Source organism: Lolium perenne, chromosome 2 (genome assembly GCF_019359855.2).
Source record: "Lolium perenne isolate Kyuss_39 chromosome 2, Kyuss_2.0, whole genome shotgun sequence".
Lineage (NCBI taxonomy): Eukaryota > Viridiplantae > Streptophyta > Magnoliopsida > Poales > Poaceae > Lolium > Lolium perenne.
Window position 1 is genome coordinate 63,392,455 of NC_067245.2, and position 25,804 is coordinate 63,418,258.

Genomic DNA, 25,804 nt, shown 5'->3' on the forward strand with positions numbered 1-25,804 from the left:
GAGATCGAGACAGTGTACTTCCTAGGAGCAGTTCGGAAAACGAACAAGGAACACATGAGAGCGAGAAGAGCATCACCAGTGAAGTAGCTAGTTTTTCCCATGTGCGGCTCGTGGCTTGAGGACGAGAAACCAAATCGTGCGTACCTCGTGCGTGCCGTCCCCGTAGTTTGAAAACACGGTCCTGCTTCGCAGCCGCACTGACTCCGCGACATCTGTTTCAGACCTTCCGCATCATCGCCTCTTGCACTAATGCTTTCTGCCGTCCCACACGCCCTGGATTTCTCTTTTGAAAACCAAAGATTTGGATGATTGTGTCGTCGAAAGGCACTCCTAAGATTCCATTGCGGGAGCGAAGAAAAGAAACTACTAAAAAACTATTTTTTGCGGAAAAGAAAACTAATTTAATATCCGCATTTCAGAGAAGGAAAAAGTGTTTTAGCATAGACCCAATTGGCAGTACAGTTCTGTTCTTTTTTCAGATAATGTACATGATGTTTTTAGCTTCGCGAAGCCATATTACCATATTTTTTTTACAAATTTACTCTAAAATATAGTACGATTTGTTTACCATCAATACCACATATATCTAAAGTAGTTTAAAGTAGCAAATATATATTATACAGTGGAGATACATGTGTTGTCTACAACGATTAACAAAATAAAGTATAAAAAAAGCAAATTTCTTTCTAGACTCATAACTGCATTTTACTCAACATTCAGTAACCCCAACAAGCCGTAACTCATTCATGCATTTCTTTCTAGACTTCACAAGTGTAGTACTCTGCTCATTCATGCAAAATACATTGACTATTTCATGCAAAATAAATTGACTATTGAGTCTTTTCTTCACAGCATCTGTAACCCAAAGGCAAAAAACCTTTAGAGGAGCAAATTTGCTCTTCTAACGGCCCGAAGTGGCACCTAACCGAAAGCCAAAAAGACTTTCGGACATTACAAAAATAATTCATTTATAATCTAGGACCGAAATATCATAATTTAAAAAACACATAATCATCAACGACAATCGGTATTCGTTCATGGTAAGCACACTATAAGTCGACCCAAAAGGGGCATCATCATTTTAAATGAAAAGCACACATAATATGCGTTCATGGCGATGATCTATCTTCGTCCTTTCCACTCTGACCAACATCGAGGCAGGCACCAAAAGGGGCTTCATCATTCGACCCATCATCACCATCCAGGCGAAAAGCATAGTAAAGTATTAAAGTTAATATAAAAATAATGCATGCAAAAAAAAAATACAACACGAGATTGGCAATATACCCTACCTCGTCACTCTCATCGTAACCATCGCCTCGAAAATGATGATTTGCCACAATGTACAAATCATACTTTTTGGTATCTTGATGGGCTCTCACCATTTCATCTACATCCTCTTGATTTAAGAGGAGGACCAATCCTTCCGATGGTACACACCCAGGCTTGATGTGGTACAATTCGGGATTTCTACCATAAGCATGTACACACAGAGCGCCTTGCAATTCTGACCACTCCACTTTGGTGGCAGGTTCAGTAATTATCGTCTCGCCGGGTAATTCATAGTATCCTCTAGGAATACGAGAAAACTCACGGTCCCTAAAAACACGAAATGCCCTAAAATTAACAAATTCTTGATCAATGGTCAACTTTTGCTTGTAGGAGCAAGTCAATCGAGGAGAATATGACTTGCGACCAGATCCTCGGGCTCAAGCATCGACGGCCTAGAAACAGAATTACAAAAGTTCAGTAACAGCAACATCAGAGAGTATTAGTCCAAAATTTAAATTTTCAAGAACAGGGGAAAGAACTATCGGAGGAGGACAACCTTACAAGATTATGCTTCTTAAGTGCATTCAGATTCTTGTCATTGTCGTTTTGCCAAAGTTCACACCACCCATGTAGCTAAGGATATTCAGAACAATCACACCTTCTGTATCCTGATAAGCACATGGCATCAGAAGAAACGCCGAAGATAAATCAAATACTGGAGATACATGAAAGATATAAAGTAGGCTATACTAAGGTCACCGGGCATTTGGCAATGATCGACGACTTACCGGGCATGTGAAGTTGCGCCGGAGTGGCCGCCGCCCACTCCTTCCTCCCCTAGCTCCGTCAGCCGACAGCCACCCGCCGCCGCCACCGCTTCTCTTCTCGCCGGTCACGTTAGATGCCGCAGCCGCCGCTCCTCCCCTCTCCGGCCTCTACAAACATCATCGCCTCCGCTCCTTCCCTCCTCAGCCGCCCCGACAAGCGCTTCGCGCTGTCCCCTTCCCTCCGTCGCCTTCACCTCCATCCATCGCGGGGATCTCCGGGACAGGCCGGTCCCTTCGCCTTCTCCTCCCCTTTGTCGGATGGCCGCCGTCTCCTCCCCTCCCTCGCGGGGATCGCCGGGCAGGCCGGTCCGTCCCCTTCCCATCCCCTCCATTAGATGGCCGGGAGAGACCCGACGCCGCCGTCCCCTCCGTCGCGGGGATCGCTGGGACTCCATCGCCGTCCCCTCACCGTCACCTGCATCGCGGGGATTACCGGTTGTGGAGCGGCTGTGGAGGGTGAGAGAGACGAGCGGATAGTGGGAGAGTGGATAGTGAGAGAGTATGAGACATGAGGGGGAATTTTATTATTTGCCCCTATTTACATGGGAACTATACGATTTGCCCTTGTTTACATTAGACTTTTTTTTTTTGAGAAACATAGTACAAACACAGACACTCACATACACGCGCATACACTCACCCCTATGAACGCACACACGCACACCCTACCCCTATGAGCACCTCCGGAAGACTGAGCTGGCGGATTGGATCTTGAAATTGACGAAGTCACCACATGAGCCTCGCTGTCGACGGGAACGTCGCCTCCCACTGAATGAATATTCCGCCTTTATGAGACACACAGATGTCAAAGTTGGGGTTTGAACTCTGGTGGGCTGGGGGCACACCACCCTCCTAACCACCCAACCTCAGGTTGGTTCTCCATTAGACTCTTTTTTGACACACTTTACTTTGCCAATCAATAGTTTGCCCCTTGTGAGATCCAGCCCACGCCTAAAGACTGAAACGCCCCCGTATCTGTGACCTGGGTGATTGATACGTCTCAAACGTATCTATAATTTCTTATGTTCCATGCTAGTTTTATGACATTACCTACATGTTTTGTTCACACTTTATGATGATTTTATGCATTTTTCGGAACTAACCTATTAACGAGATGCCGAAGTGCCAGTTCATGTTTTCTGCTGTTTTTGGTTTCAGAAATCCTAGTAAGGAAATATTCTCGGAATTGGACGAAATCAACGCCCAGTATCTTATTTTTTCCACGAAGCTTCCAGAACACCGGAGAGAGACCAGAGGGGAGCCAGGGGGCCCCACACGCCAGGGCGGCGCGGCCAAGGGGTGGGGCGCGCCCCCCTAGTGTGTGGCCCCACCAGGGCCCCTCCGAGGCTGCCCTTCCGCCTACTTAAGGACTCCGTCGCGAAAACCCTAGAAGAATAAGCCACGGGACGAGAAAAGTTACGCAGCCGCCGCCATCGCGAAGCCAAGATTCGTTGGACAGAAGTCTCTGTTCCGGCACGCCGCCGGGACGGGGAAGTGCCCCCGGAAGGCATCTCCATCGACACCACCGCCATCTTCATCACCGCTGCTGTCTTCCATGATGAGGAGGGAGTAGTTCTCCCTCGAGGCTAAGGGCTGTACCGGTAGCTATGTGGTTCATCTCTCTCTCCCATGTGATCTTTATGTGATCATGAGCTTTGTGATCTAGTTGAATATCATCTATGTGCTACTCTAGTGATGTTATTAAAGTAGTCTATTCCTCCTTCATGATGTAATGGTGACAGTGTGTGTGCATCATGTAGTACTTGGTATAAGCTATGATTGTGATCTCTTGTAGATTATGAAGTTAACTATTACTATGATAGTATTGATGTGATCTATTCCCCCTTTCATAGTGTAATGGTGACAGTGTGTGCGCTATGTTAGTTCTCGGTATAATTGCAATGATCTATTATGCACTCTAAGGTTATTTAAATATGAACATCGAATGTTGTGGAGCTTGTTAACTCCGGCATTGAGGTGCTCTTGTAGCCCTACACAATGAATGGTGTTTGTCATCCAACAAGAGAGTGTAGAGAAAGTAGTATTTGTTTATTCAGTTATGTGATCAATGTTGAGAGTGTTCACTAGTGAAAGTATGATCCCTAGGCCTTGTTTCCGAATAAGTTACACCACAGAGAATTGCTTCCCACGCCAGCAAGCTATTTTCTGGCACCGCTTGTTTACTGTTTTACTTAATCTTTACTTCCTGCAATATTACCACCATCCATATTACTTGTATTTCACTATCTCTTCGCCGAACTAGTGCACCTATACATCTGACAAGTGTATTAGGTGTGTTGGGGACACAAGAGACTTCTTGTATCGTGATTGCAGGGTTGCTTGAGAGGGATATCTTCGACCTCTTCCTCCCTGAGTTCGATAAACCTTGGGTGATCCACTTAAGGGAAACTTGCTGCTGTTCTACAAACCTCTGCTCTTGGAGGCCCAACACTGTCTACAGGAAAAGAAGCGTGCGTAGACATCAGTGATGTCGATCCAGCTGAGCTGATTCCATGAGAAATTGTTGCGGGCGTGCCGCCGCTGCTCCGCTCTTGGCGCTGTAGTCGGAGGCTCTCTGACCGAAGGGGCAAAGGTGGCGGGCGCGGCGGCTGCTGTGGCGGCGTGCCATCCGGGTGACTTCCTCGCGCTGTAGACCTTCGCGGGGAATCTCACCGCCAGGGACATCATCCTACGCACCGCCTGTTCCGGCGGCGACTCGTGCTGCGGATGGGAGAGCATGAGCATCCCTGCAACGCCGTGTGCGAGCTCATTGTCGTCCGCCCAGATCACGCGCTCCAGCCATGCTCTCGATCTGCCGGCTCCAGTAGCTAGGCGAACATCTCGGCTGCCACGACGTCGCCGAGGCGGACGACGAGGTGGAGGGGCGGTAGATGACGGAAGCTGCGCAAGTGCTGCAGTGGCTAGCGGCGCCGGCGGCAGCTGCGCTTGTGGACAGTTCTTCCCAGCCCCAATCCTGTTCTGAACAGAAGAGAAAAGGACCGATCTGATTCTATTCCCTTGTGCAGCTAAATAAGGGCAGATCGTATAGTTCCTAGGTAAATAGGAGGCAAAAATAAAATTCCCCAGATCTGAGGTGGTTTGATTTTGGTTTACACCGGGCAGATTTAAGATATGTGTAAATATGATGAATTATTTGTTGCTTTAAGATTTGTGTAGACTAATGAGATGCTTCGGCCATTCAAACGGACGTTTGTCTTTTATAATGTTGGTAAATTATATTTGAGGTTTCGGTCCCACAAATTTTGGTTCCGGTCCCGCGGTTCCGGTTCCGTCAATTTGGTTCCGTCTAATTATCACCATTAGATCGGGGGCAGATGGACGATTATTAAAAATGCCAATCACCCTAAAACTTGTATAAAATAAAACACATATTGCAATCTTTAATGTTAGTGAGCACTTTCACGAGCACTATTCTAGATTCCGGGATTTGTCTAAATTTTAACGAAAGGAATGTCGTCAGTTAGTTTAGCTTTGCCTTTTGCATTGCTAATGAATAATCATTCACATGCGGCCGAAGATAATATAATTTGGAGAGAGGAATCGTCCTTTAGAAAGCTAGATTGTTCCATTGCTTAGATTCATCGTGCACTCGGCAGATTGGAAAACTATCATGTGTCAACGCCCAATAATCCTAGACTTACGGAAAGGAGAGCCTACGGAAATGTTACGGGATTACCTGGAGTGATTTGGTTGGTTGAGCTTTTATTTCTCCCTCAAAAATCGGACCATGTTCCCTTGCATGCAGTGCTATGGTGTGAGTCCGTAAGAAAATTCTGTAGAAATCATCCGTACGTGTAGCATTGATCAACGTCCTGTCGGGCCATCACATGCCCACTCTGCTACTAATAATTACCAAACTACTTAATCAGGCATAGACTATCAGACCGGCCAAAACCCACTCACTTAGAAAATTCACGCAAGGCTGCTCACTCTAATATCATCTCGACCCTCTCGTTCAAGATATAGCCAGCAGCTGCCCCACGATGCTGCTCCTAGAACATAGCAGACAAAAAGTAGCCATTCAGACGGCTGTCTTTCTGACCTAATTTAACTTGCCTGGTTATAACTAAATTTGAACATTTTTAGGGTGAAAATTTAAGATCTCAATCGAACGACGACAACGCTTGTGTATTGTTTCCTTTATAAAGGTTTTGGAGAGTCTATTTTGTATTTCGGGTGTTATCTCTGGTGGTGGTTGGACAGTTGTTATTGCGAGTGTTTCATCACATCACCGTGACAGTGTCTTTGTTTTCAGTTTTTTTTTTTTTCTTCTCCTTGGTTGTGTCAATCCTTGTTAATGTAGAGGCTTAGTATAATTGATATCGTCACAATATTAATGTATTTCATTCATCAAAAAAAAACTCTATGAAAAAACAGAGAAATACTACACTGGCTTTTATCCAACCAATTACCAAACGATAACAAGTTGTTATTGGAGAAGGCAGATGGCAGAGCTTTGTATGCTTGGATTGTTTGAGATAAAGAATTTCGTGGAAAATTTGAGCGACATGGTCCAATCCACCCGGGATTGATGTTGCTCCAGACACGACCTGATAGAAAACCAGAATTGCCCCAGAACCAACTACTTGTACTGATACTGATTCAGAAGTACATGTCTTTTTCCCTTTGGCCTTTTGAGGTTGAGGTTGTCAACTCTCAAGTAGTGGCCCCCAACCTAATCCTGATTAGTAGTTGACAATGTCTTGCTCCAATTTTAGACTCTTCTCCAGATCTTCACATGTTGACCAAAAATGTGCATAGGGATATCTTTGCTGGGACAGCTCGAAACGCAATGCGGTGTCATGTCTAATTTTGTTATACATATAGTAGTTTGGAAGGGGCAGTTGGGATTTGGGAATATAGTATTAGTAGGTCCAAATGGCATAACGTGCGGATGACTGAATGAGAAAACGAATGCTGCTGAGTGCTGAGTGCTGTGATAGTGACAGTGTGAGGCATGGTGGTGGTGACTTGTTTCGGTGTGGAGCGGATGGTCACTCACGGGAAGATGAATGGAAAACTGGAGATCGGTGTACAGTGTAGTGAATGGAATGGAAGGATATTTATTTTGGTTTAGATAACCAAGCAAGTGACATGACATTTCCTTGGAAAGTCTCTCTACTGAAAGGACACGCCTATATTTTTTAAAACCTGCAAATATATTATATGGAAACAAAGTAATACAATAGGGAGTACAAACTACGAGGGCCCCAAATCCGTGTATTTTTGCACCACACACGCAAACACTCGGGAACTTCATGGATGCTTTTGATAGCCTGTGCCTTATTTGGAGCGCAGTGGGGTAACCTTCATAAGTTGTTGCATGTTAAAATAGGTCGCATGCCAATTTTGATCAGTTGTTTGATAGGCTGGACCGCATTATTTGGTACCTAAGGCTCAGTTTGTTTGGTTGGGTGAAAATTATTGTCACCGTGTTCAGTCATAAATTCAATCACAAAACATGTGTTTGGTTACCATTTTAAGCACAGACATGTGCTATCTCCTCGCTATATTCAAACATGATAAGCTTACCACCAAACAAGACATACACACAATCAAAGCATGCATAAAAGCATACTACACATGATATGAACATGTGACCTACTACTAACTTACTTAGTGCTAGCGAGACACTAGTAACCCGCACTTAGTTCATCCTAATCAGTATCATACTTACACCAAAGGCACACACCCCTGGCACAAAAGGATTGTTCAATAGCCTCGTGAGGCAGACAATACAACCATAATATCACAAAAGCAACTACATACACAAGTAGGCAGATAACATGGTAGGCTCCCTCTAATGGTGACGTTCATACCGAGGATCTTCCCAATGGCCCTGGCGGTGCTTTTTGCGGCTCCAGATACTCGCAATAGAGGTGACATACCTTTACTACCGGAGGTCGAAGCCATCGTCCATGGGGGTGAATACGACCATCTCGTCAATGGACATCTCGGATTTTCGGGCGAACTCACTCCAGCCTTTGATGAAGGCGACCATGTCACCCCTCCACAACAGTTGTACATTGTTCTCATAGTACTTCACCATATACAACAATGTCTTCACCTGCTGCTTGTCCTTCTTAACCTTTTACTTCTTGACCAGTGCCTGCTCCATGACGGGGGGCACACTCAGTGCGAGGAGGTCACTCCTGGAGAGCTGCACGGAGAAGGCTTGGAGATTTTGTCGAGGATCATTGCCTAGGTTTGCAGAATGACCTGATGAAGCTTGGACGTGTCGATCTCGCGGTAAGCATCCATCAATGCAACATTGTTGTCCTGGAGCTGCACCCAAGGCGTAATGTCTTCAAGGCCCTCCATCGGCCCGCGTGAGGGTTCTCCCGTAGATACTCCTAGTTCTGCAGATGACATGACAATTATATTCAAGCATAGAAAGGGTGATAACCACGACATTTCAATGGCAAGCATGTCAATGACATGCTTCCGTGCACGGCCGACAAAGATTACACTGACAAAATCACAAATCTACCCTAAATCGAATGACATGAACTAGTTTCGGATCTAACAAACCATTATCGAAATCAAAAATAGGGGAAATGACAACTTAGAATCGGTCAAAGGGAAAGTGGCCACATGGTCGAAGATGTCCCACGCCCCATACAGGAAGAGGCGCCGCTTGAACTGCTACGGGTGGCGCCACGGACGCCGTTCAAGAAGGTGCAACTGCTGGGGGTTGCCCCGCTCTTGGCCTAGCATGCCATAGGAATGGTACAAACCCCGGCAACACGGCCATCTCCCAACAGGAGACTGCTCCACCCGCCGCCATGGCCGCCACTCTGACCTTCGCAAACCCTAGGTGGGAGATTTTTTGCCCCCATCGTGGGATCCAATGGTCGAATTCCAGCGGTGGCCACCACCGCGATCCGCGACCCTAATCGGCCTCGCGGAGATGGGGTGATCCGTGCGTGGTCGGAGACCTGCCAGGGAGTGAGCTTCGCCGCGGGAGCCATCGGCGGACCAGCCGGAGGGAGTGGATGAGGCGAGGAGACCATCGAAGGGCGGTTGAAGGAACGTGTGGTTCGGTGTCAGCGAGAGCAAGTGAGGAAAAGAGAGGGAGGGGTGGTGACTGGAGTGGAGACCAGCGCACGCGAGTAATTCCCGCATCTCCCGCGCTTCTCCACGCGCGCAACAGTTGCGCGAGCGCGTACACATTTCCACAACAACAGGCTAGGCTCCACAAAAACGGCCGACTCGGCCTTTCCACTCAAGGTAGGCCCAACACTGCTTTAAGAATCGTGCTATGCGACAACGCGGAGACGCTCAGGAAACCAAACAGCCTATTTTTCATCTCCACGGATGTGCCTTGTGGGCCAAAGGGAGGGAAGGCTACCAAACACGCCCCCTAAGTTAGATAGGATATGTGGTATATTTTATACATGTTACTAATATAGTCCAACGTGTTTGTGTGGCAACGATGGAGATGGTGAGCGGAACCAAGTCGTGGTATGTCCTCCGGCACTGATGGTCCAACATGTTTATACAAATTCTTTTGCTGCATATTGTCATGAAGGGGTGAAGTTGGAGGCGAATTTTTTTTAAATAATACGAATTTTTTATTTAATTCCAGGAATAGCGCGCGATTTCAAAAAATTCCAAAAGTGTGACCCGGTCGGTCAGTAGCTGACCGATCGGTCACTAGTAGTCCGTCTGGGAGTCGGCTGCTGCTGCTTGTCAGAGGGCAGAAGTAGTTGGTCGATAGCTGACCAACTGGTCAGCTACCGACCAATTGGTCAGCTACCGACCGACCACTGCATGGATTTTTAGGTTTATTATTGGCACTTCTCCCCCATTATTTTCTGGCCATATCTTCTCCCTCTCCCGTTCACACCGCCGTGTTTCCCTCCCGCCCTTGTCGCCACCCTTCCCGCCACTTCTTCCCGCCATTCCTTCCCGCCACCATCTCCCGCCACCATCTCCCGCTATATTTTCCCGTCACGCTCTCGGATTTTTTCCTATAAAAGCAGGCATCGACACTCATAGCAGCAGAAGTGCTACTATCTCTTTTTTTTTATGTTGGCTCACCCTTAGCCGTCATGAGTGTGTCGTGCTCTGACCAGGAGTTTAGGCCGGTGAAGGCGAAGGCTGCAAGTTTGCCCCGGGTGTGACTGCGGAGCGGTGTTGGTGCGGCCGTCTTGCTAAGGTTAAGCAGGTGGAGGATTTCTCCGACCAGTGGCGGGAAGAAGTGGCGGGAAGGGTGGCGGGATAAATTTGGCTGGAGGGAAATACGGCGGTGTGAACGGGAGCGGGAGAAGATATGGCGGGAAAATAATGGGGAGAAGTGCCAGCAGATATCCCTCGTAATAAACGTAAACTAAATCCATGTAGGGGTGGCCAATTGGTCTGTAGCTGACCAATTGGTCAGCTATCGACCAATTACTTTTGAGCTGTCGGTGTACGAGCAACGACTTGTAATCGTCGGCCATCGACCGATCGGTCAGTAGCTAACCGACTGGGTCACACTTTTGGAATTTTTTGAAATCGCGCGCTATTCCTGAAATTATATAAAAAATTCGTATTATTTAAAAAAAATTCGCGAAGTTGGAGCTGGTTTCCCTAGGGCGGCATGTCGATGTCGTCAATCGTGTTAGAGCTTGGGATGAAATTGTCCGCCCTTTCCCTTTTTGCCTTCACGGTTCGGTCTAAAGTTTGGGGCGGTGCCCTCCTTCCCCTAGCTTTCACCAAGCTCTGCCACTAATCGACAACAACGTGACGTGGTTGGTAGTGTCATCATTTCAATGTCCGACTTTCACATGGATTCTGCAGGTGCCAAGATGTGCAACCTTTTCTTGTGAAGCTCATTGTTGAAGTCGAAGCTGCTTTCCTCAATGTGTTAGGTCGGCATAGGTTCCGGCGTTTGGCAGCGATGGCTTCGTTGATCGTTGTCGAACGTGAAGTTGGAATCTCAAGGAGGAGTGGGGACGACGACGCTCGATGACAACCTCGACGGTGGTTTTTCTTCTCCACTGAGTGTGTACTTTTTGCGGGACCTTAGTGACCAGGGTGGTGGTGTTTCACGACGAGATGTATTACCTCCGTTCTAAAAATGTATGTCTTTTTGAAAAGCTAATAATAAGTAATTATGTTCTATATATCGGCAAAATCGTTCGCTTCAGTTCAGTATGAAAAAACTATATGCCCGGTCAGCCTGGCAATACTGGTCTTGATCACGAGCCATTATATCTTTTGAAGAAAAGAAAAACATGAGCCGCTTGTGTAGAATGTAGATCAGTCGTAGAACGTCAGAAACAGGGGTCAAAGGTGGCACGGGCACGCGTGCGGACAAAACAGAGCTGTGGCGCAAAGTCTGGGTACGCATTAATAATTCGTCGACCGGGTCGTCAGAAACCGGTTCGCTGGTTTGGAGCTTTGCCCTTGCCAGCACGAACGGTTTGACTAAATCGGGCTACCGCCTCCATCCACCGTTTACATCCATGGACCCGTGTCTCGCGCGAGGCAGCTGGGCCGCCGAGCTCGCGTCCCTTTCACACCTGACGAGAGACCACACGAGCCCTAATCTGACACCAGCACTGCGAGCCGAATCGGACCGGTCGGATCCAGGAGGCGGAGCCCACGTATGTATGCTGCCCTGTCGTTGCCTCTCCCGCTACATCGCAAGAAATATTATCTAGGGTAAAAAAAATACCAGCATACTTTGTTCAAGGCATTTTCAGCAGGTCGACCTATTTCGACACAAATCATATTCTTTTGATTTGTTTAGGTTGAACCGTGGACATAAAACATACCTTATCATCATTATTATCTGTTTGAGCTATACCCAACGGGATATGATGCAATTTATAATTCCACTACCATGTAACATATGAGTCGGGGTGGATCGAATCCTCCGCACGGGCGATCCATAAGTGTGCATGATTTTTACATGCCTGGAGTGCGTCACGATGAGAGATGCCCACGACAGAAGCAGGAAGAGCCGTGGAAAGGGCCGTTTTCCTTAAGTAAGTCCACATTATCATCCCCTATGTTCGTCATAGGAGATCCAATTGCTCTGCTCATGCATGAGTGGAGCTCAAATAACAACATGAAGAAAAATGACCGAGGAATATCGATGGAGCTTAGACAACTTGAATCAAGATGATTTGTTGGACGTTCTCATCAGCATCGAGGAAACTGTAACAGAACCACTTTGCTAATAAATTAATGTTGCTAAGTTGTCATGTGCATGCATGCATTTGCATTAAAATTTGAGAAATCTTGCACTCAAAATGTCATGAAACAAAGTTGCAAATAGTTGTAGTTTTGCTCTAATAAAATTTATGCAAAAATCCCCTTAAATTTATGGGTTAAAATACCCTCAAAAATCCCAAATTCTCTCTTATTCCAAAATTTCCAGGGAATTTCCCGAAAACCCAGGGGGTTTTTCAGAAAACCCCCTTTCTTCTTCTTCTCCAGCAGCAGGACGCATGTCGGGCGCGCTCTGGTCGCCCGATGGCGCCGGCCGCCGGGATTGCTCCCGCCGCCCTGGCCGCCTATAAAGGCCGCCGCCGACTGTGGAGAAGCTCCGTTTCGCCACCTCCCTCCTCTCCTCTTCTCTCGCGCCGAACGGGAGCAAACCCTAGCTCCGGCCTCCACCGCCGCCGTTCCGCGCTCCCCACGCCGGGCCGCCACCGCCAGAGCTCCGCCGACCCCCTCTTCCTCCTCGCCTAGCGGCAGCCCGCCGGGAGCCTCTGGCGCCAATCGGGCTTCGTCCCCGACGCCGCCACCACCGTTCGTCGCCGATTTCTCCGCCGTCCGGCCACCTCCGGCGACGCCGTCTTCACCGGCGTGCTCACGGTGAGCTGCTGGTCCCCGTGGTGCCCGCCGTTCGCCTGCCTCGCCGCGTAGCACGCCCGCCACGCGCGCCGCTGTCCGCCCGCCGCTCGGGCTCGCCGGAGGGAGCCCTCCGTGACCAATAGCGGGCGCCGCCTCGTTGGGTTCGCCCCGAGCCCGCGCGTCGAACGCGCCTCGCCTCGCGGCCCCTGGCGCCCCGCTTCGTCGAGGCCGTGGCCAACCTGGCCGGCCATGGCCTTGGCTGACGTCATGCTGACGTCATTATGACGTCAGCCCACCCCTTTTTATTTTCTGTTTTATTTAATAATTCAGAAAATGATGTATTATATATCAATTTGCTCAGAATTTAAAATCCTACATGTTTATGAGCATCTCATACATCATTACAACATTTAAACTTGCAAATTTAGCGAAACCCTAATCGAACCCTCTCATATGTCGGGGTTCGATGCCGGAACCCCTTTAATTTGACGATGCACCTAGGGTTGCTCAATTCCATTCACATGACATGTCATTCATATTGTATGCGCATTGCATTATGCCATGTCGTGAATGTTTGTTTCCCTTTCCGGTATTTGGTTCTTCGCGATAGGATCTGAGCCGGAGACCGACGTCAACACTATCGAAGAACAAGACTGCCTACCGAGGGACAAGGCAAGCCCTAACCTGGTTCATCTATGTTTTCGAAATGTTTTATCTGTGGTTCCTACATATCGCATACGATTCAACTGTCTTTTATCGATAGATAGAGTTACCCTATCTGTTGCATGTCCGACCTTTGTAGCCTCGATACCCTGATCCACTGCTCCTAGCATAACTAGGTTTGGCATGTGTGCGTCGCGAGAGCCTTTATCTCTTATGCTTAGCCATGCTTAGTTTGTTACGCTACTACTCCGGTCTTCGGACTGGAGCCTTACAATGAAATGAATCTAGCATGACAGGTTGACGTGGTAAGTATAGAGATGATAATGATAAACATGATTAAAGGCTCAGACGAGAGGCCACATTGGGATGTGGTGGGTTGTTTCGTTTCTGCCGACCCTAGGAACCGAGTTCTCGCCTCTTGAACCAAGACCGAGCGTACAACCACACGAGGCCCTATTATGGTACCCTCTCGACTCACTAACTTGCCTAGTAGATTCCATGAGTCACATAGTTTGCGCGTTATTTGGACATATGCATTGAAAATGTTTGTGAAAAGGTGCATAGCATACAGGTAGGTAAGCGTGGCCGAGGTGGCTTGGGTTAGAGTCCCTGGTGAAACCCACCTCGCCTCACATCGTTAAGGACCGACTTCGGGACTTGACCCGTTACGGCGGAACAATCCTTAGCGCGTGACTCATGGTCTCGGCGACAGCAAGGTAAAGGTCGTGGTCGACCACCCTCTGCCGGCTTTCCACGGAAGAGAGCTAATATATTGGCATTAAGAGCTCGGTTGGCACGTGTGGGTAAAGTTGTGCACCCTGCAGGGTTAAATCTTTTCGAAAAGCCGTGTCCACGGTTATGGACGACTTGGGAATGGATTCTGTGATCATAGACAACTTTAACCTGATCGTAAAACTTGGCAAACAATGTGTGTTTACGGACACCTTCTTCGGGTGTTGAGGGGGTGATCCGAGGATAGTGGTTCGAGATGATGACGTTTGGTGTATACAATATGATGATCAATAGAGATAGAGATGTCGCTCTCTTATCCCCTTTCAAAGGTTCTGAGTAGTCGAGCTTCTCTTCTCTCTTATCTTACAAAGGAAAACTGGCTTTACGCAAAAGAAGATCTACCAGAAAGCCTGCATACCCGCTTTGCTAAAAGGTTGTACTAAGTCTTGCTGAGTCCCTGTACTCAGCTTTGCATGCGTTTGTTTCAGATGAAGTCACTACAGCCGAAGGTGGTTTCTACGTTAATATCGATGGTTAGCTTGGAGTTCCCAGGCAGCAGCCTGCGACTTATGGGCTGGGACGTCGCTTTATGTTATGGCTTCTTAAGCCCTTTGCTATCTTGTTATTTAGAATAACATAATTTGCTTCCGTTGCTTGTTGAATGTTGGGTCAGTGACCTCTGCGTGTAATAATTTGGATCTTACTCTTCTAAGAGTTGTAATATATTCTTTTGAGTCGTAGAGTCACTGTTGTGTTACCGATTCTCTCACTGTAGTCTCTCGAGCTCAAGGTTAGGCTTATGTCGGACGAAGATCTGGTATTTGTCTAACCCTGATCCCGGGGGTGCCACAGGTTTTGGTATCAGAGCAGGTGACACTTTGTAGGAAACCCTTGTTCACTGGTCGATGTTGAGTCTAGTTGTTGCGAAAACTATTTGAAAGGTAAAGATTATTTGCAAAACTCTGAATAGGATTCTTTTTACTCCTTATCTGGTGTCACTCTAATGCTGAGTCATCTTATCTGGTTTTGATTGGAAAAAGATTTCTCTTCTTTCCTATCAATTCAATATCTAGGATACACGGGTTTGGGTTATTTTTCTCCAGTACTCCGTATCTGGTTGCTTGTCTCAGAGTTTCCAGAATGCCTCAGTTCATCTGAAGCATTATTCCTTTATTCTTGCTTCGGGTGCTTAGCATCCAATTGTTTGCCTTTATGTGACATGGTGATGGTATGTCATCTCTGCATTCCATCTTCATGGTTTGTGAGTCGGTTAGTAGTGTGTACATTTTGTATGCTTGTTCAACTACTATGATCGATACGATGATATATCTTCATATCACATGTCTTGTCCTTCAGCATGCACATTGCATTCGGTACATGCTATCCTTTTGTTAAATCCTTCTGGTGAATCCATGTCTCATGATTTTTGTTTTCTCCTCAGGATGTCAGGCGGTACTAGAAGTGGTGCTGGCCGTGGTCGTGGTCGTGGTCATGGCCGTGGCAATGGTCGTGGAGATGGCCACGAGGAGAATCCTGACCTTCCTCCTCCTCCTTCTATGGTCCAACTTATGGCCATGTATGAAGCCAATCGCGCAGACAACATTAGGCTCCTTGAAAGGATTGAGCGTAACACAGCTCAGCGTCATGAGGAACAAGTGGGGATTCGAAGCTTCATCCGCCTCACCCCACCAGTGTTCAGCTATTCCACTGAGCCACTTGATGCCGATCATCGGCTCCGTACCATCGAGCGCAAGCTTGAGGTTGCCCACGCTGCTCAAGCAGATTGGGTGAACTTTGCCACCTACCATCTTGAAGGAGCTGCTGGTTCATGGTGGGAAAACTTCCTGTTGATGCAGCCTGCTGGTCATGTCGTAACTTGGCCAGAGTTCAAAGCTGCTTTCCGTGCATATCATATCCCAGAGGGTCTGATGGACGAGAAAAGAGAAGAGTTTCTGAAGCTGACGCAGGGCAGTGGTTCTATCTGTGATTATCAAGGTAATTTCTATCGTCTTGCCTGCTATGCTCCTGAAGAAACTTCCACTGATGCCAAGAAGCAAGCCTTGTTCCGCAAGGGACTTGATCCTGATCTTCGTCGAGATCTTCATCTCCTGGACTTCCCAACCTGCCAAGATCTTGTCAACAAGGCTATGAAGGCAGAAAGAGGAAAGGTGGACTATGAGGAAAGTCGCAAGCGCCCTCGAGATAATTCTCAGTCTTCTGGATCAGGCAATCAGCGTCGTCGTGTTTTCATTCCATACAGTGCTGTGCCTCGTGCTCCTAATGCACCAAAGCCTTCTGGTTATGCTCCTCGCCCACAAGCTCCAAGCAATGCCGGTGGAACAAACTATCGTTCTTCTATGGGTACTCCAGGCAGTGGTGCGTGCTTCACTTGTGGTCAACCTGGCCACTTCAAGAGAGAGTGCCCTCATGTGACTACTGTTCATGGAGTTCCACAGTCAACTAAGTCTACCAAGCCTCCAGTTGCTGGTCGTGGTCGTCTGACCCATGTCACAGCTGAGGAGGTCAAGGCATCCAAGCGTCATAATGGGTACGCTTGAATCAACTCCATTATAGCTACGATTGTTTGATTTCTGAGCATCGCATTCATTCATATCCCAAGAGTTTGCCCAATTGCATGGGATAACCTTTGTGAAGTTGCCTACTACTCTAATGGTTCAGTCCCCGGGTTCCACTTGGCGAACCAATATGGTTAGTCATGGGAATAAAATCGAGATTGGATATCTTCTTTTTCCAATTCCCCTCATTGCCCTCAAGTCAACCGACATTGATATCATTTTGGGCATGGATTGGCTAGCTAAATATCAGGCTGTCCCTGATTGTGCAGCCAGGTCTCTTACTCTGACCGATCTTTCCGGAAGCTCCATTCTGTATTGGTCTTCGTCAGCAACATCTCCATCAGCAGTACATATTCCTGATGCTGAGTTGTATGCCCTTGATGTCTTACCTCCGCTTGAAATTTCTGATGTTCCGGTGGTTTGTGACTTCCCTGATGTCTTTCCGGAAGAATTACCTGGCATGCCACCTGATCGAAGTGTGGAGTTTGTCATCGAGCTGGTTCCTGGAACTGCTCCTGTATCTCGACATCCTTATCGTATGCCTCGAGAAGAGTTGGTTGAACTGAAGAAGCAGTTAGAAGAGTTAGAAGGGAAAAGATACATCCAACCTAGTACTTCATCTTGGGGTTGTCCCGCACTCTTTGTCAAGAAGAGGGATACCAACGTTCCGCGTCTGGTTGTTGATTACCGGCCGATCAACGCAGTAACCATCAAGAACAAGTATCCTCTACCTCGAATCAATGATCTTTTCGATCAATTGAGTGGTGCCACAGTCTTTTCCAAGATGGATTTGAGATCAGGCTACCATCAAATCAAAATCCGAACGGAGGACATTCCAAAAACGGCGTTCATGACTCATTATGGTCTTTACGAGTACACCGTCATGTCCTTTGGCCTCACAAATGCTCCAGCCACTTTTATGCGGCTCATGAACTCAGTGTTTATGGAGTATCTTGACAAATTCGTCATTATCTACATTGATGATATTCTGGTCTACTCCAAAACCGAAGAAGAACACACTGAACACTTGCGTTTGGTGCTAACCAAGCTTCGTGAACATCGCCTCTATGCCAAGTTCTCTAAATATGAGTTTTGGTTACAAGAGCTCATCTTTCTTGGCCATGTGGTCTCTGCGAAAGGTGTTGCAGTCATTCCAGATAAAGTTCAATCCGTTCTTGACTGGAAGACTCCTAAGTCAGCCAAAGAAATCCGGAGTTTTCTTGGGTTGGCGGGTTATTACCGCCGATACATCGAGAATTTCTCCAAGATCGCCAAACCAATGACTGATCTTCTCAAGAAAGATAAGAAATTTGAGTGGTCAGAAAAGGCTGAAGAAAGTTTTCAGACACTGAAAGTAAAGCTGACTACCGCTCCTGTACTTGTCCTTCCAGACACAAGCAAAGACTTTGTCATCTTCTGTGATGCCTCTCTTCAAGGGCTCAGATGTGTGTTGATGCAAGATGGCCATGTAGTGGCTTATGCCTCTCGACAGTTGAAACCACATGAGCTCAATTATCCAACTCATGATCTAGAGCTTGCAGCTGTGGTCCATGCTCTTAAGCAATGGCGACCTTACCTTTACGGTAATCGTTACGAGTTATACTCGGATCATCAAAGCCTGAAGTATCTCTTTACCCAACCAGATCTGAATCTCAGGCAGACAAGATGGTTGGAACTCATCAAGGACTATGATTTGGGTCTTAACTATCAGCCCGGCAAGGCCAACGTCGTTGCTGACGCCCTAAGTCGGAAGTCATATTGCAACAATCTGATGCTCAAGCAATATCAACCTGCCCTCCATGAGGAATTTGCAAGACTCAATCTTGAAGTTGTTCCTCAGGGATTCCTTTCCAACTTAGAGGTGAAACCCTCTCTTGAAGACCAGATCAAAGACGCTCAGAAGCGTGATTTGGGTATCACTAAGATCAAAGAGAACATTTCTAGCGGAGATGCTAAATGTTTCTCTGTCAACGATCAAGGTGTTGTCTACTTTGGTAACCGCTTGGTGGTGCCGAAGAAAAAGAACCTGAGAGAGCTGATCCTCCGAGAAGCTCATGAGTCTCCTCTATCTATTCATCCTGGAAGCACAAAGATGTATCAGGATCTTCGCCAAAGGTTCTGGTGGACCCGGATGAAAAGAGAAATCGCTCGCTTTGTAGCTGAATGCGACGTTTGCCGTCGTGTAAAAGCTGAACATCAAAGACCAGCTGGTACTCTTCAACCTCTATCTACTCCTGAATGGAAATGGGATGAAATTGGTATGGATTTCATTACCGGACTTCCCAAAACTCAGAAAGGAAGCAATGCTATATGGGTAATTGTTGATCGCCTATCCAAGGTTGCTCACTTCCTTCCTATCCGAGAAGACATTACTGCTAGCAAGTTGGCAGATCTGTATGTTTCTCGAATAGTCTCTCTTCATGGTGTTCCGAAGAGGATTATCTCTGACCGAGGAAGCTTGTTTACCTCCAAGTTCTGGGCCAGTTTCCAACAAGCTATGGGAACTCGTCTTTCCTTCGGCACGGCCTATCATCCTCAAACCGGTGGTCAAACCGAGAGGGTGAATCAAATCCTTGAAGATATGCTCAGGGCCTGTGTTATATCCTTCGGTAAGAATTGGGAAAAGTGCCTTCCATTTGCTGAATTCTCCTATAACAACAGTTTTCAATCTAGCCTGGGCATGGCGCCTTTTGAAGCTCTATATGGACGGAAATGTCGAACCCCTCTGAATTGGTCAGAAACCGGTGAAAGACAGTTCTTTGGACCGGACATGATCAAGGAAGCAGAAGATCAAGTTGGCATTATCCGAGAATGTTTGAAAGCTGCTCAGTCTCGTCAAAAGAGCAATTATGATCATCATCATCAAGAAGTTCGCTATGAAGTTGGCGAGCAAGCTTATCTTCGAGTCACTCCTTTAAGAGGTGTCCATCGTTTCGGTATAAAAGGAAAACTAGCTCCTCGCTATGTTGGTCCTTTCCGCATCCTTGCTAAACGAGGTACACTTGCTTACAAGTTGGAACTCCCTCCAACTTTTCCTGAAGTTCATGACATCTTCCATGTCTCCCAACTCAAACGTTGCTTCAAAGATCCCATCCGTGGTGTTGATCACGAAACACTTGATCTCCAAGAGGATCTGACCTATCGAGAGTATCCTGTTCGTATCCTTGATGAAGCTGAGCGTAAAACTCGGCGTCAAACTATCAAATTCCTGAAAGTTCAATGGTCTCATCACTCTGAGTCAGAAGCAACCTGGGAACGAGAGGATCGTCTCCGATCTGAGTACCCTGCCTTCTTTTCTAAAACTTAGGAATCTCGGGGACGAGATTCTTGTAAGGGGGGTAGAGTTGTAACAGAACCACTTTGCTAATAAATTAATGTTGCTAAGTTGTCATGTGCATGCATGCATTTGCATTAAAATTTGAGAAATCTTGCACTCAAAATGTCATGAAACAAAGTTGCAAATAGTTGTAGTTTTGCTCTAATAAAATTTATGCAAAAATCCCCTTAAATTTATGGGTTAAAATACCCTCAAAAATCCCAAATTCTCTCTTATTCCAAAATTTCCAGGGAATTTCCCGAAAACCCAGGGGGTTTTTCAGAAAACCCCCTTTCTTCTTCTCCAGGTAGGCAGGGACGCAGCTGCCTGGCGCGCCCTTGGCCGCCCGATGGCGCCGGCCGCCGGGATTGCTCCCGCCGCCCCCTGGCCGCCTATAAAGGCCGCCGCCGACCAGGGGAGAAGCTCCGTTTCGCCACCTCCCTCCCTCTCCTCTTCTCTGCGCCGAACGGGAGCAAACCCTAGCTCCGGCCTCCACCGCTCGCCGCCGTTCCGCGCCTCCCCACGCCGGGCCGCCACCGCCAGGAGCTCCGCCTCGACCCCCTCTTCCTCCTCAGCTAAGTGGCAGCCGCCGGGGAGCCCTCTACAGCGCCAATCGGGCTTCGTCCCCGACGCCGGCCACCACCGTTCGTCGCCGATTTCTCCGCCGTCCGGCCACCTCCGGTGACGCCGTCTTCACCGGCGTGCTCACGGTGAGCTGCTGGTCCCCGTGGTGCCCGCCGTTTGCCCTGCCTCGCCGCGTAGCACGCCCGCCACGCGCGCCTGTCCGCCCCGCCGCTCGGGCTCGCCGGAGGGAGCCCTCCGGTGACCAATAGCGGGCGGCGCCGCCCTCGTTGGGTTCGCCCCGAGCCCGCGTGTCGAACGCGCCTCGCCTCGCGGCCCCTGGCGCCCCGCTTCGTCGAAGCCGTGGCCAACCTGGCCGGCCATGGCCTTGGCTGACGTCATGCTGACATCATTATGATGTCAGCCCACCCCTTTTTATTTTCTGTTTTATTTAATAATTCAGAAAATGATGTATTATATATCAATTTGCTCAGAATTTAAAATCCTACATGTTTATGAGCATCTCATACATCATTACAACCTTTAAACTTGCAAATTTAGCGAAACCCTAATCGAACCCTCTCATATGTCGGGGTTCGATGCCGGAACCCCTTTAATTTGACGATGCACCTAGGGTTGCTCAATTCCATTCACATGACATGTCATTCATATTGTATGCGCATTGCATTATGCCATGTCGTGAATGTTTGTTTCCCTTTCCGGTATTTGGTTCTTCGCGATAGGATCTGAGCCGGAGACCGACGTCAACACTACCGAAGAACAAGTGCTCGCCGAGGGACAAGGCAAGCCCTAACCTGGTTCATCTATGTTTTCGAAATGTTTTATCTGTGGTTCCTACATATCGCATACGATTCAACTGTCTTTTATCGATAGATAGAGTTACCCTATCTGTTGCATGTCCGACCTTTGTAGCCTCGATACCCTGATCCACTGCTCCTAGCATAACTAGGTTTGGCATGTGTGCGTCGCGAGAGCCTTTATCTCTTATGCTTAGCCATGCTTAGTTTGTTACGCTACTACTCCGGTCTTCGGACTGGAGCCTTACAATGAAATGAATCTAGCATGACAGGTTGACGTGGTAAGTATAGAGATGATAATGATAAACATGATTAAAGGCTCAGACGAGAGGCCACATTGGGATGTGGTGGGTTGTTTCGTTTCTGCCGACCCTAGGAACCGAGTTCTCGCCTCTTGAACCAAGACCGAGCGTACAACCACACGAGGCCCTATTATGGTACCCTCTCGACTCACTAACTTGCCTAGTAGATTCCATGAGTCACATAGTTTGCGCGTTATTTGGACATATGCATTGAAAATGTTTGTGAAAAGGTGCATAGCATACAGGTAGGTAAGCGTGGCCGAGGTGGCTTGGGTTAGAGTCCCTGGTGAAACCCACCTCGCCTCACATCGTTAAGGACCGACTTCGGGACTTGACCCGTTACGGCGGAACAATCCTTAGCGCGTGACTCATGGTCTCGGCGACAGCAAGGTAAAGGTCGTGGTCGACCACCCTCTGCCGGCTTTCCACGGAAGAGAGCTAATATATTGGCATTAAGAGTCGGTTGGCACGTGTGGGTAAAGTTGTGCACCCCTGCAGGGTTAAATCTTTTCGAAAAGCCGTGTCCACGGTTATGGATGACTTGGGAATGGATTCTGTGATCATAGACAACTTTAACCTGATCGTAAAACTTGGCAAACAATGTGTGTTTACGGACACCTTCTTTGGGTGTTGAGGGGGTGATCCGAGGATAGTGGTTCGAGATGATGACGTTTGGTGTATACAATATGATGATCAATAGAGATAGAGCTGTCGCTCTCTTATCCCCTTTCAAAGGTTCTGAGTAGTCAAGCTTCTCTTCTCTCTTATCTTACAAAGGAAAACTGGCTTTACGCAAAAGAAGATCTACCAGAAAGCCTGCATACCCGCTTTGCTAAAAGGTTGTACTAAGTCTTGCTGAGTCCCTGTACTCAGCTTTGCATGCGTTTGTTTCAGATGAAGTCACTACAGCCGAAGGTGGTTTCTACGTTAATATCGATGGTTAGCTTGGAGTTCCCAGGCAGCAGCCTGCGACTTATGGGCTGGGACGTCGCTTTATGTTATGGCTTCTTAAGCCCTTTGCTATCTTGTTATTTAGAATAACATAATTTGCTTCCGTTGCTTGTTGAATGTTGGGTCAGTGGCCTCTGCGTGTAATAATTTGGATCTTACTCTTCTAAGAGTTGTAATATATTCTTTTGAGTCGTAGAGTCACTGTTGTGTTACCGATTCTCTCACTGTAGTCTCTCGAGCTCAAGGTTAGGCTTATGTCGGACGAAGATCTGGTATTTGTCTAACCCTGATCCCGGGGGTGCCACAGAAACTATTTTGGAAAGTCACAATTTCATTGATAGTGTGATTATCGCTGACAGTGGAAGGGGGAAGGTCCTTTAATCTAGAGTAAATAATGTAGGATGGAGAATCTTCATACAATAAAAATCTAGTAATTTTTTTTTGTTTCATGTTGTGTGATTAGTTACAAAAGGATAATTAACTCCGCATTAAATATGTCATTTTTTTTGGATATGTGCGGTGTTTTTTAGTTCTTACCATTTTTCGTGTTGAAACCTAGATCTTACCATTTTTCACCATGTAAAGTACGGTTAGGATGCTTTTAATGATGAGTGTTGAGCGCTGAGTTGTGATGTACCACCGAAACCAACTCCCATTTAATATAAAATATTATGTATTTTACACAGTGATAAAGCATAATCATATCTTATTTTCAAGTGAAACTCTCCATGTATTTAACACTATGCATCTCAGTTCACATCTTCCTTTGTTATAAACATAGTGTTTAAGGAATGGAGAGTAAGAAATTTGGACACATCTTTCAAAACATAGTGTGAGATGCATAGTGTTAAATGCATGAAGAGTAAGAAATTTGGACACATCCTTCAAACACATAGTGTGATAAGTATTGATATGTATCTCACATAAATTCACTCGAGTGTTAATAACATATATATAATTCTGCCAGAAAATTGGAACACATAAGAATTATGTGCAACATCCATATATATATTCCAATTAAATCGACCATTGTGTTTATAGTTCTGGACAAAACTCCTAGCAGTATTGCACTCTTTGGAAGTTTGTAATTTGTCAAACATGCTGACTACATTGCCCAACACCACAAAATAAGTAACAAATATACTAGACATGAGGCTTTGTATATGGTGTTAAGGAGAATGGGTTTTCCTGAGTTATTTATCTCATGGGCTAGGAGCTTGCTTGAGACTAGCACGTCTGCTGTTCTTGTGAATGGGATGCCTGGAAGAAACTTCAGATGTAAGAGGGGAGTAAGGCAAGGCGATCCCTTATCCCCTCTTTTGTTTTTCTTTGGGGCAGAGCTACTGCAATATATTGTTAATAATCTCAAAAATAAAGGACTATTGAAGCTACCTATTCATGTTCATCAACAAGAGTTCCCTATTGTTCAGTAAGCGGGTGACACTATTTTGGTTCTTCGGGCAGATCCTTCCCAGTTGGCAGTCATCAAGAAGGTGTTGCATGATTTTTCTCTATCCACGGTTCTGGCAATTAATTTTCATAAGTCATGCATGCTTCCTATTAATATTTCAGATGATTGTGTGAAGTCTCTGGCTGAGGGGTTTGAGTGCATCGAGGGGTCCCTCCCATTTACATACTTGGGACTACCGATGGGAACAACAAAACCAAAAATGGTGGAGTTTATGCCTTTGGTGGATAGGTTGGAGAGACGTTTAACGGCCAGTTCATCCTTTTTGGCTTATGGAGGAAGGCTGCAGCTAATTGCTTCTTGCTTGTCATCAATGCATATTTTCTTTCTCTGCTCACTAGATATTCCAGAAGGGATTTTGAAGAAAGTTAATAGGATTATTAGGCAATGTTTATGGAGGAAAATGGGCGAGGAGTCTCTTGGTCATTCTTTGGCAATCTACGAGATGGTTTGCAAACCCAAGGATAAGGGGGGTTTAGGAATTTTGGATTTCAGGAAACAGAATGAGGGGCTCTTGATGAAGCATCTGCATAAAATTTATAAAAACATGATACCCCATGGATGCAACTTGTCTGGCAATATTATACTCATGAAGTTCCTCATATATGCCTCTAAATTATGTGGCTCTTTCTGGTGGAAGGATATTATGAAATTAGCTGATAAATATATTCCTCTTTGCAAAGTCACAATTGGTGATGGAGACACTGCTTTGTTTTGGTCAGATATGTGGCATGATAGGACTATGCTCCAAAGGTTTCCAAGATTACATTCTTTCACTCTGGATGATAAGCTTTCACTGAGAGAGTTTCTATTGGCACCCAATAGAGCTGAGTTGTTTGAGCTGTCTTTATCACAGCAAGCATGCATATCACAAGTTGACGGATCTGGAGAGTATGTTGGCTCAGTTTCAGCTGCAAGATGGTGTGGCTGATGTGTGGAATACAGTATGGTCTGAGGGATGTTTACCTCCCAGTTATATTACAAACATTGTTTCAAGTCTTTGCCTGAAGTTGGTATTTTTAAATGGGTATGGCAGAGTAAGGTGATTTTGAGGATCAAGGTGTTTGCTTGGTTGTTGGTTAGTGATAGACTTAACACTCGTGATATGCTCAGAAGGAGACATTGGAATGTTGCTGAGGATCCTCATTGTGTTCTTTGCCCGACTCATGTCACCGAAGATTGGATGCACATGTTCTTTCAATGTAATTTTAGTATCAGGATTTGGACTTATCTACAGATTGAGTGGGATCCTGGTCCAACTTTTGAAGTAATTGTTTCAGCCGCCAGGAAAAAAATCAATAAGCCTTTCTTCTCTGAAGTGGTGATCTTGGTACTTTGGCATATTTGGAAACAAAGGAATGAGGCTATTTTCCAAGGAGTTTTACCCTCTTTTAAGGGATGGAGAAGTTGTTTTATTTTAGAGATCTCTTTGCATAAGCATAGGGTGAAGGACAAGCATGTTCAGAGCTTGTCAAGATGAATTGACTCTCTCATTTGATTTTCTGT

The 25,804-nt window shown here is 46.6% G+C and overlaps 1 long non-coding RNA gene across 1 annotated transcript; it reads right to left on the reverse strand.

Moving 5' to 3' along the window:
* Positions 1-1,292: 1,292 nt before the first annotated feature.
* LOC127330051 (uncharacterized) lies at positions 1,293-2,681 on the reverse strand. Its single transcript, XR_007869102.2, has 3 exons — positions 2,061-2,681; positions 1,829-1,940; positions 1,293-1,724 (listed from the first exon to the last, which is right to left on the reverse strand). It is a non-coding gene; the product is annotated as an uncharacterized lncRNA (long non-coding RNA).
* Positions 2,682-25,804: the final 23,123 nt, after the last annotated feature.